Source organism: Trachemys scripta, chromosome 2, assembly GCF_013100865.1.
Source record: "Trachemys scripta elegans isolate TJP31775 chromosome 2, CAS_Tse_1.0, whole genome shotgun sequence".
NCBI classification, from domain to species: domain Eukaryota; kingdom Metazoa; phylum Chordata; order Testudines; family Emydidae; genus Trachemys; species Trachemys scripta.
The window spans coordinates 54,118,603-54,130,141 of NC_048299.1; the positions used below are offsets into that span (position 1 = coordinate 54,118,603).

Sequence of the window (11,539 nt, forward strand, 5' to 3'; positions counted from 1 at the left end):
AGTTTTCTGCTCTCTGCAACCTTGGAGACATTGCTGCTTTGGTTACACTTCGAACACATTTTCAAGGATTTTTTTCACATCAAAACTGTTAGAGGTTGACTTTAAAAAGAAAAATGGAAGCTGAGACTTGAGCAAGACGGCAGGTTGGGAGAGGTGCTAGTGCACAGTACTGTCACAATGGTCCTCACCCTCCCCCCACTCCCGCCTTCCACTGGGGTGGAATACAATACAATAAGCACAGGACTGAATATTAACAGTGGTACCACAGCAGCTGCTAGCCTCCCCAGAGGGAACTAGGAGTGCAGTGTCTCTTGTAGCAGAAATGAATCAGGATTCTGTTGTAATGAATAGAAAGGGGACCCTTAATCAAGACACAAATGCAGAACCGTAACTAGGGCAGGGTGAGAGGGGCGAGAGTGAGCCAACAGAGGGCATAGAATTGAGCCCAGCAGCATCAGCTCCCCTACCCCAGGATGAGGCCTAGCAGCACCGGTTGGAGTCCATGGGCATAGTTTGAGGTTGGGGGCGCATTGCCTCCCCAAACAGAGACCTGGGATGGGAGCGGCTGGAGTATGCAGCTGCTTCTCCTACCAACGGTGCCTCTGCAGCAGGACGCTGCCTTCTGGGTTCTAGTGCTGGTCAGCTTCCCCTTCTACATGTGCTGGGTGCCCTGCAGGTCAGCATCCTGTTTTCTGTACTAGAGTGAGTGCCTGGGGGGAGGAGGGAAGGAGGGGACAGGAAGGGCAAAGGGGGGAGGATATGGGAAAGGGGGTGAGGTGGGGGAAGAGGCAGTGGGGCAGGAAAGGGGATGAGATAGGGCAGGGGGAGGAGGATGTGAGAGTGGGGGAAGGAGATAGGAGCAGAGGACAGTGAGGAAGAGGGATGGGATGAGGAATGGGGGCGGGGAGAAACTGGAGCCCTGCATGCAGTGTCCCCTCGGCAGCAGCAGCTGGGGCTCCCCTGTTAAGCCGGCCCCTCCCCCCCAGAACTGGAAGTTCACCTCCAGGTGGTACCCCTGCTGCAGGTACCCCTTCCAGAACACCCCAAATATCCCTCCCTGTACAGAGACATCCCTCCAACACCTCACAAATACCTCCTCCAGTTCCTCCTCGCCTCGATTGTGTCCTCTATTTGGGAACTTGAAATATGGTAGCCCTAGCGGTCACGCTGTTCTCACAGACTTGGTTTCCAGAGCTGGTGGGAGCAAGTACACCCTGCCTGAGCTGCCTGCCCCCAGTGCCTGGGCTTGGTACTGGGCTCACATGGCTGATCTCAGACTGCGAGCCCGGAAGCCATGGGTCCGGGAGTATGGGGAGACAGGCTGCAATGGCAGGTCCCCGAGCAGTGAGCAAGGTGTGACCGGGCTGCTGAAAGGCAGGTGTCCAAGGGGGATGAGTACTGCAGGGAGCACCTCAGGGAACATCTCATAGCAGCCAGGCTTCATGGGCAGAGCCCAGCTCCATGGAGTGTTCCCGGTCGGCACCAGGCTTCTTTTTGTCAGTGGCCTGGAGAGTGCCCAGAGGCACAGAGGTGGCCAGTTTGGGGAGCAGGGCAGGGAGGGCTGCCGGGCAGCCAACCAGTGCCCAAGCTCCCACAGCACACAGCCAGGGACCCGAGCAGGCTGGGCAGCTCCCATCAGCTTCCGGTCTGCCAGCTCCTGTCAGGAGTCAACTGTTTTCAAACTGTGGGACACATCCCCCTAGGGAGGTGCGCCCCACATTTTGAAAACCTCTGTGCTAAATGGGAGGCAGATATTGGGGGGGCACATGACCCCATGTGTCCACTCACACATCACCTGTCCCTTTAAGCCCCTAGTTGCCTGCCTCACAATATTGTAGGTGAAACATACTTATCCTTATCTTAATCCTCTCTCTCCTTAATTCAAGGTGGATTTAAAATGTGCCTAAAGGGAATTCTTATATTCAGATACAAACAAGTTTCACAAAATCTCAAGAATTCGTCTCAAATCTATAAAGATAATATTTATTTGCCTCTCTCTCTCTCCCATTCCTACAAGGCATCCTTCTGAAATGAAAAACATCTTAATAATAGAGTCAATATACATGACTCCATGCATCTGAAGAAGTGGGGTTTTTACCCCACGAAAGCTTATGCCCAAATAAATCGATTCGTCTTTAAGGTGCCACCGGAGTCCTTGTTGTTTTTGTGGATACAGACTAACACGGCTACCCCTCTGATACTTTATATGCAGGTGGTGTTTCAGTTCTTTTCTCACTTTCCTTCCACCTGTCTACATACATAACAGCCTTTCTGGATAACGGGGACAAACTTTATCTTTTGTCTGGCAAATGCTAAGGATCAGACCATTCAAAAGAGAAGGGTATCAATAGAACTATACATTCTATTGTCCTCCCAACCAAACTGTTACTTTTACCCCGTACATGCACAGCTGGAGAGGATTTCTATGGGGAAGGATTAAAAAGCCAGCCCCAAAATTCAATGGCTCGGTTTGAGCAATTCGTTCATTCTTGCCTAAAGCTACACTTACTTGAAAAGAGCCTCCATTCTATATAGATTTTCAAAAGTGATTTAATTTTCCTTGTTTGACTGAAGAGTATTATGCAGCCTTGATTTCAGTGAATAAGTTTCTCAAAAGCACTAGTATATTTTCAGAATACTGTATTCCCACTAATAAATTTGGAACTACCTGTTATTTCATTAGTAATCAGTTGTAATTGCTTGCCAGAATTATTATCCTGAACACTTTCTCTGTTCAGATGACATAACCAGTAGGTCTTCTAACCTTTGGTAAACTAGTTTCTGTTCTAGGGGTAGGTTGCGAGGTAGGGGAAGGTCTGCAGTAATAGATGCATTTTCCTATCCTCTCACAAACAAGTGGGTTGAGTGTACAGCATAATCCATTTTGTCAACGAATGCTTCCTTCCTTCTCTTCAAGGAAGAATTTTAACTTTCATAACTGACACACGTTTATTTTCTAGCACAGAGTTAGCATTTGCTTCTGTTCTATTCAGGTTCTTATACTGCACTCATCCCTGTAGTATCTGAGGCTCAGCTCCACAAAGGTACGTAGGTGCCCAAACCCCCAGATTTAGGCACCAAAGGCCCAAATTTAGGTGCATTTGTGATCCACAAAACTCCTGCTTAGCTGCCACCTAAACTTGTAGGTGCCTAAATTCACTCGGTGCCTACATTTTCACTGTAAAAGACAACTAAGTTTTGGCCTCTGGGCATGCATACTGCTGCCTCCTTCTAGGCAGCCAGATGCCTATTTCAATGGTTCTCAAACTGTGGGTCAGGAACCCAAAGAGAGTCATGACTCCATTTTAATGGGGTTGTCAGGACTGGTGGTAGACTTGCTGGGGCCCGGGGCCAAAGCTTAAGCCCAAGCCCCACTAGGGTTGCCAGTTATCCGGTTTTCAACCGGAATGCCTGTTTGAAAAGGGAGCCCGACAGCTCCAGTCAGCACTGCTGACCAGGCCGTTAAAAGTCTGGTTGGTGGCGCAGCGGTGCTAAAGCAGGCTCCCTGCCTGCCGTGGCTCCACATGGCTCCCGGAAGCAGCGGCATATCCCCCCTCTGGCTCCTATGCACAGGGGCAGCCAGGGGGCTCCTCACGCTGCATCTGCCCCAAGTGCCGGTTCCACAACTCCCATTGGCTGGGAAACATGGCCAATGGGAGCTGCGGGGGCAGCGCCCACGAATGGGGCAGCGCGCAGATCTGCCTGGCCATGCCTCTGCATAGAAGCTGGAGGGGGAACATGCTGCTGCTTCCGGGAGCTGCTTGAAGTAAGCGCTGCCCAAATCCTCCACCCCTGACCCCTGACCCCTCCCCCTAACCTCCTTTCCCAACCCTGATCCCCCCTCCAACCTTCCAAACCCCTGAGCCCCAGCCTGGAGCCCCCTCCTGCACTCCAAACCCCACTTCCACGGCCCTAGCCCAGAGCCCTCACCCCTTGCACACCCCAACCCCCTGCCCCAGCCCCCTCCTGCACCCAAATCCCTCACCCCATCCCCACCCCAGAGTCTACACCCCCAGCCAAAGTCCTCACACACACCCCGCACCCCAACTGCCTGCCCCGGCCTGGAGCCCCCTCCTGCACTTCAAACCTTTCAGCCCCAGCCCGGAGCCCCCTCCTCCACCACAAATCCCTCATCCATGGCCTCACCCCAGAGCCTGCACTGCCAGCCGGAGCCCTCTGCAATCCAACTCACCACCTCAGCCCGGAGCCCCCTCCCACACCTTGAACTCATTTCTGGCCTCACCCCAGAGCCCACACCCCCAGCCAAAGCCCTCACACCCTCTCGCACCCCATCCCCGAGTCAGCCCGGTGAAAATGTGCAAGTGAGTGAGCAATGCGGGGGTTGGGGGGGGAATGGAGTGATCAGGGCGGGGCCTCAGAGAAGGGATAGAACAGGGGCGATGCCTCGGAGGAGGGGCTGGGTAGCGGGCGGGGCAAGAGTTTTCGGTTTTGTGCGAGTAGAAAGTTGAAACCCTAAGCCTCAACATCCAGGGATGAAGCCCGAGCCCCATCACCCGGGGCCAAAGCCCAAGCCCAAGGGCTTCAGCCCTGAGCAGCAGGGCTCAGATTACAGCCCCCCTGCCCAGGGCTGAAGCCATTGGACTTCAGCTTTGCCCCCGCCACCTGGGGCAGTGGGGCTCAGGCTTCCCCCCTCCACGTGGGACAGGAGGGCTCAGGCTTTGGTTTCCCCCCCCCCCCTTGGAGTCAAGTAGTAATTTTTGTTGTCAGAAGGGGGTCGCGATGCAATAAAGTTTGAGAATCGCTGGCCTGTTACATGCCAGAGCTCCAGCGTAATCCACACCCCAGAGGAAAATAGGTGGGGGACACCTATCTTGCCTACGGAGCCCAATTTGGAGCACATTCAAAATCTGGTGGTGGAGCCACCACCTCCCTTTATAACTAGAGCCCTGTGTAAAATTCTTTGTACAACTTTTCATTTTATTTTTCAGAAACTTCCTGTTTCATTTTATCCAAGGGAAGGGGGAGGTCCAGCCCTGTGCAGGCGTTGCAGAGCGAATTCACACTGAAGCCCAGGGGCTCCTGTCCCTCAGAGCTGGACATTGTGACTTGATGCATGGGGTCACAACACCACTCACTCAAATTTGGCCCAGCTGCCTCTCCGTCACAATGACAGAGGGGCGGCTGGGCCAAACCTGAGAGGCCCTGAGACCCTGTGTGCTGGGTCACAATGTTCGGAGCAGGGAGATGGATTCTGCCCCAAGGGACAGGAACTGTGGTTGTAGTGTGAGTTTTTTTCATTTTAATAGTTTTTCATTTTATTTCACATTTGTGAAGAACACAGGGCTCTACTCACAGCACAGAGGGTAGAACACTCACCCAGAATAGGGTAGACTTCGGTTCAATTCCCCCTTCTGCATGATGGGAGACAGGATTTGAACAGGAGATCCCCATCTCTAAGGAGAGGTGCTCAAACCACTGGGCAATGGGGAATGCATAAGTCCCTTTGTGGATCTGGGCCCGAGCACCTTATTCACTTATAGAATCATAGAAATTTAGGACTGGAAAGACCTCAAGAGGTCATCTAGTCCATTCCGCGCCCCCCTCCGAGGGAGCAGGGAACAATGCCACACATTCTCAAGCCTACCTCTCTCCCTATGCTGCTTTCTTCCAAAGCATGTGAAGAGGCGCTCTGAGGGTTGGAATGACACAGGGCTAGTACTACTTTCCTCCACACAGATCCGTTTTTTTGCTTCTAGATGCAGAGGGGAACACGTGCCTCACTGTATGCAAGTGGTTATGGTGATGCCAAACCTATTACAAGCCAGTTCAAGTAAATATCTAGTTACCTAAAAAAAAGATTTGTTTCATGCTGACTGTAATGATCCCATAGTCAAGAAGGAGCAAACTACAGAAACACTAATGACATCTATGCACAGGAGCATATTTTAAGGGTTAGATCCTAAGGTGGTATAATGTAGTCTGTCATGAATACTATTGACTGGGAACCCCAAAATAAGCATCTAAAAAATTCCAACAATTTATAGTACATACTCTGAATCCAATTCTGACAAACTGCAATGTTCCATTTGTTTTTTGGTCATATAATCTGTAAAAACAATCGTATGGGGCATTTTTGCAAATGCTGAAGGACATGAGAAATTCTCCAGCTGTGACATCATCATAGCCACAGGTCTGAAATGGAAATGTAAAATCACTAATTTTACCATTCCCATTTGTAGTTTTACTTATAAGAGCAGAGAATCCATGCTGCTAAGGCCTGGAATCAAGCCAAAATATCAGAGTCACTTCCACAAAAATTAAACCACAACAGCTAAAGAAGAAAGTTTGCATGAGGCTTCTGTTAATCTTGCTGAAAATCTAAATGGAGTTAAGTAGGATATTAACCTCAGTATTCATTATCCCAGCAGCCCGTTTATCAGAAAATTGTCAGTTCAACAACAAGCAGCCCAAGCCTGATTTGTTTTAGACTCAAAATCATTAAGCTGTTTATTTTTTCCTCTCATAACCAAAATTTTGTTTTTGCACTTAAAGGAATAAAGTCAAGTTGAAATCTAGCAATTAAAAAAAGATTTATAATTTAGTTTAAGGTGTTACTCTTGCCATGAGAGCACCTGCTAATTTTTTCTGGTCACCTCTTTTTAAATTTTTCCCCCTCCTCCTTTGCTGCTGTGTGAGAGACCCACCCAAACAGGGGAAACTGACCATACTGGATAAAGAGTGGAATTGACTATCCACAAAGTGCTGTGAAATGCACAAAGTATAACTCGGGCAGGGAAAGGATTTCTCTGTCTAATCTTTCATTCACAGTGTTCTTAGCTGTTTTCTGAAATAATAGTAGGCACAAAAAAATTCACACAAACAGCTTTTCAATTTTATGGTTAGATCACTTATTAAATAAACACTGATGCCATGGAGACTTGAATCTTGTACTATGACACTGTTACAGATTTTGTGATCTCATGACTCTGACTTAATAATATTGATTCATAGTTAACTGAAAACTATCAGTCTTGCCTCATTAAGAACTGAGTTTGCACCTCCTTCCCATATTGCGGCCCTCAGAATATGGTTTAAAAGCTTATTAAAATTACATGAAGTAAGATATGCAATATATCAAAATGAATGGTAAACTATGAAAATGGCTTAATTCAAAGCCTGTCCTAAATTGTAAGAAGGGTATTGGCACTGGGCCATGGTAAATCTGAATTTACCCCGTCCCCTCTGAATAGCACCACACTATGCCCTGATCTACACTACAAACGTATGTCAGTATAACTATTTTGCTCAGCACTGGAAAATCCACACCCCTGAGTAATGCACTTATACTGACTGAACTCCTGGTGTAGACAGTGCTGTGTTGATGAGAGGGAATAGGTAGTGTCTTCACTAAGCACTGCAGCTGTGCCACTGCAGCACGATAAGTGTAGACAAGCCTTATGTGTAAGTACATTTTTCTCAAGGATACTCACAGCAACCACAGAATTACAAGTGACCAATCTGAACTCTCACACTGATACATTTTTCCACGGAAGAACAACTGACTCACGCTTTTTATAGCTTTTCCTATTGCCACTGACACCACTGAAAGATGCCAAGGGGAACAAACAAAGACTATATAAGGGAGTGGGGAATAAGGAAGACTCAGAGTGAGTGAAGAAAAAGAGAAGGCAAATTCCACCTTCAGTTACACCTGTGTGATCCCAAATTAAGAAAACAGAACTGTGCCCAGTGTAAATGAATACAGAATTTTTTCCTCAGAAAGACAAAGGGAGAAGAGACAGGTACATGCTATTGTCAGCTGGACCAAATGCTTAAAGAAACTAAGCCCAAATAAAAAAAATCAGTTGCCTAATGTTTTAATTTTTTTAAAGTGGAAGATTTCCCCCAAAATGCAAGGAAAGACTGCTTTCTGTAACAGTGTGTAAGGATGTATTCACAACAATAAAGACAACCTAGGCCCTATTCTCACTGAACAGCTCAATGTACCAGCTCAATCCATGTACAAAAAAGATTACTCAGCACGATTTTGGTTAGCAATACAGATCCAATCTTTGCAACCATTTCCAAACTTTATCACAACATGGTTTTTGCACAGTTTGATGTCTCTGTAGATATTTTTTTTAAAACTATGCATCACTAAACCATTTTACCAGATTATCCCAATAGCAGGTTGTTAGTTTGATTTATGAACCAAGTTGGAAGAGCGTATGAGACAGACCGCTGCTGGTATGAATTGTCATAACTCCATTTACTTCAGTAGAGCTAAGACAGGTTATACCATTTGAGATCTGTCCCTAAGAGTTTGGTTGCTGGGTGGTGTTGGGTGGGGATGCAAGCCATGTTGCAATAGATATGTTTGGACGTATTCATATTTGAAAAATAATTTCATATGTTGTTATACACCTAAGAGTCTAATCCTGTAGAAACAGCTTCATGGCCTGTGAGACATTCAGTGTAGGATCAGATCCTTTATGAGAAACACTGTCATTAATTAATGAAAGCTGGTGCATCTCTTAATTATTAACAAAAGAAATGGATCTTTCAAGAAGGAGGACAGTGGGTAATGTTTTGAATAATTCAGGAATATGACAAACGGAACAAGGATACAGTAACTTTATATCTGTGTGTTTGTATTGGTCCAACAAAAACACCAGAATATCAGTTATTAAGACTTCTATTTCTCTCCCATAAAGGTTATAAAATCATGTTACTATTTCATACAGAAACAGCATAAAGCAATTTTGGAATCCTGCTCAAAACACAGGGTAACTTTCTGACAAATAAAGAACTGTTACATATCTTTCTATTGGGTACTGGAATATACCCAATGTGGATAAATTGTTTTACATTGGAAAAGCAGGCTATATACATGTATAGTGTAGCTAAGAAATTGTTGTGTGATTGATCTGTCAGGGGCATAATAATAAAAAAGGAAACTCCTCAATGAACTTAATGACCAAATTCAGAGCTGGTGCAAGATGGTACAACTTTGTTGAAGTCAGTGGATTTAAACTGGCTTACACTAGATCTGAATTTGTCCCAAACTGTGGGTATTGTCAGAAAGGTGGTCCCGTAAAGACAGCATCTTGATATAGCAAACATATGTTTCCCAAGGGCCAGATTCACCCATGCAACCACATTAGTTTACTAGAAAAAAACATTTCACTGGATCATTTTGTCATCTTACAATGGGCATAGCTTCACTCCTGTCAAATTTAAAAACAAACCAACAAAAAGCTTTAAATCTAAATACTCAATAGCTGCTAAATTTGTGGTCATAAGGATCGCTAGATTTTAACTTGATGCCTGGTTGGCAACTGAAAGTTAAATATCCATCAGTAGGAAAATGGGGAATCATTAGGATTGTCGGAGCAAAACGTGTGCTGTATTTAATTGCAGAAGCCTGGCAAAACATGAAAGAGCGTGGAAAAAAAATGCAAAGAGACTAGATCACAGTGACAGACCAGAAAGACAAAGCCTGCTGCTGTTCAGCCTTTTTGTCTCACTGCTGGCTGGGATTATTAGCTTGCTGTAGCTTTCCTCAACCCGACAGGACCCAGCCAAATTACATAAAACAAAATGTATTTGGAGTGCCTTCTTAAAATGCCTTAAGAACTGCTACGAAATTCATCAGGAGGAAAATGCAATTTTCTACGTTTACCGGGACCTGGCCCTCACACGTTTTTCTCCAGCATGCAGAGATGACAGAGTAAAGTTATAGTGCTATACACTTTTCATTAGATCACTACAATCATGTATGTAGTCACAGCTAAGGAACGTGTGACTCCCTTCGTATCTCTTTGTAAGGTCCAGAAGGAAGACTAGAAAGCCCCAATCCTGCAACATTTATGCACATGCTTAACTTTACTGCTATTAGTAGTCACCCTAATTTCAAATGTAGTAAAGTATGTGCATGAAGTGTTTGTAGGATTGGGGCCTTGGAAAGTATTAATAAATTTGCCCTATGCAGCAGCAGGTGTCCCATTCTATTGAACTCTCAGGCAAAAAAAACTTGGTTAAACTGAAGTTAAGCCTAGACCTGGATGAATTTGAAAAATAATTAATCTGTCTCTAGTAAATCAATTTTCCCCTTCAGCTACTGAAATACATTTTGCACACTTTAGTGTTCTCAAACAGCCATAGGAAACCTACAATATTTTAAGGCAGTGACAGGCATCTGCCGTGCCTGAGGATGGTCAATGTAATCACTGTTTCACGGCCTGCCAGCGGATTATCCTGATGCTGCACGTTGCCCACCACTGTTTTAAAGTAGTTAAAAAATAGAAATGATGGAACTGCACAGTTAATATTGCTACAACAATTTTAAATCAAAACCTTTCCTGTACTCACATGGGATTGTATCATCAGTTATGGCATGATCTCTCGCTCTCTCTCATTATTATCGTCAATCACAAAATGCCTGGGAAGACTTCACCTTCTCAGGGATCCATGAAATGTCATAGAAGTCCTACTTTTTAATTTATGAATAAGCAAAGAACATAACAAAGACAGTCATTCCCCACCATTTATAAGCATGTTTTTGTTGCCAATCTTAAAGGTGCCATGAGACATATAGTTGTTGTGCTTATGTATATAAATGTCCCATGCAGCTATAATCAAATCACGCTACTTACATTGAAAGAGCATATCTTAGCATTGTTACAGTTTACTTTATAAGGTGTTCTGAGAATGTTAGGCCCCTATCCTATAATGCAATGTATTACAGTACCTTATTAAAGTCAACTGGACCCAGAGATAAAGGAATTGGCCCAACACATCAGAGGGCACGATCTGGGACCTTAAAATGATTTTGTACAGCATTTTGAAGCTATAAAGTTCTATAAACTAGGATGTTCTAAATAATTTGTATTCATTTTTTAAAAGGCAAATACAATGGACCCAAGCAGAGTATACTACAGCCAGAAATCTAACATGGAAATTACAAGGCTATATTCCATACAGAAAACATTCTTATATAAGACACAATTAAAATTCTTTAGTCATCCTTTCAGTTTTTACTTCTGCAAACCCAGACCAGGTTTCCCTAAGTACCTTCCCCCTTTTCATTTATTAACGTGCACCGCTTGGGGGCTTGCACTACATTATTTCACACTGTCTATGCTTAACTACTTATTTAGCACCCAGAGTTGTATATTGATAGTTTAGATCTGTGGGCATCAAGCTTGTCAAGCTTGCTGCCCAAGGGTTGAATCTGGCCTGCAATCTCCTTGCACCTGTGTTTTCAGACCTAAGCATAGCGGATACGCGGGGGGAGGATGAAATTCAGATAGATGCACCCTGCTACTAAAGCCGGGGCGCACAAATGCAAGATCCGGGGCGCCCCAAGCCAGTGGGAACCTACCAGGGCAGATGCAGCCTCAATAGTGTACATCTGGCTCGCTGCGTGTCACCTTTTGCTCCCCAGGCTGCAGCTCCGGCTCCCATCGCCCTCACCTGGGCTCCCCGCGGCTACCGGGACGATCCCCTCCCCCTCCCGGATTCCAGCCGCCGCCACCCTTCAGCGCTCCACTCATTTGCATATTTTTACCTTTGTGGT

The 11,539-nt window shown here is 45.7% G+C and overlaps 1 long non-coding RNA gene across 1 annotated transcript in view; it reads right to left on the reverse strand.

Annotated features, from left to right (window-relative positions):
* LOC117872275 overlaps positions 1-11,459 on the reverse strand; it is a 33,204-nt gene extending 21,745 nt beyond the window's left edge. The window contains exon 1 of the long non-coding RNA XR_004644443.1: positions 11,345-11,459. This is a non-coding gene — a long non-coding RNA (uncharacterized LOC117872275). The remainder of the gene's footprint in view (positions 1-11,344) is intronic.
* Between the last annotated feature and the right edge of the window lie 80 nt (positions 11,460-11,539).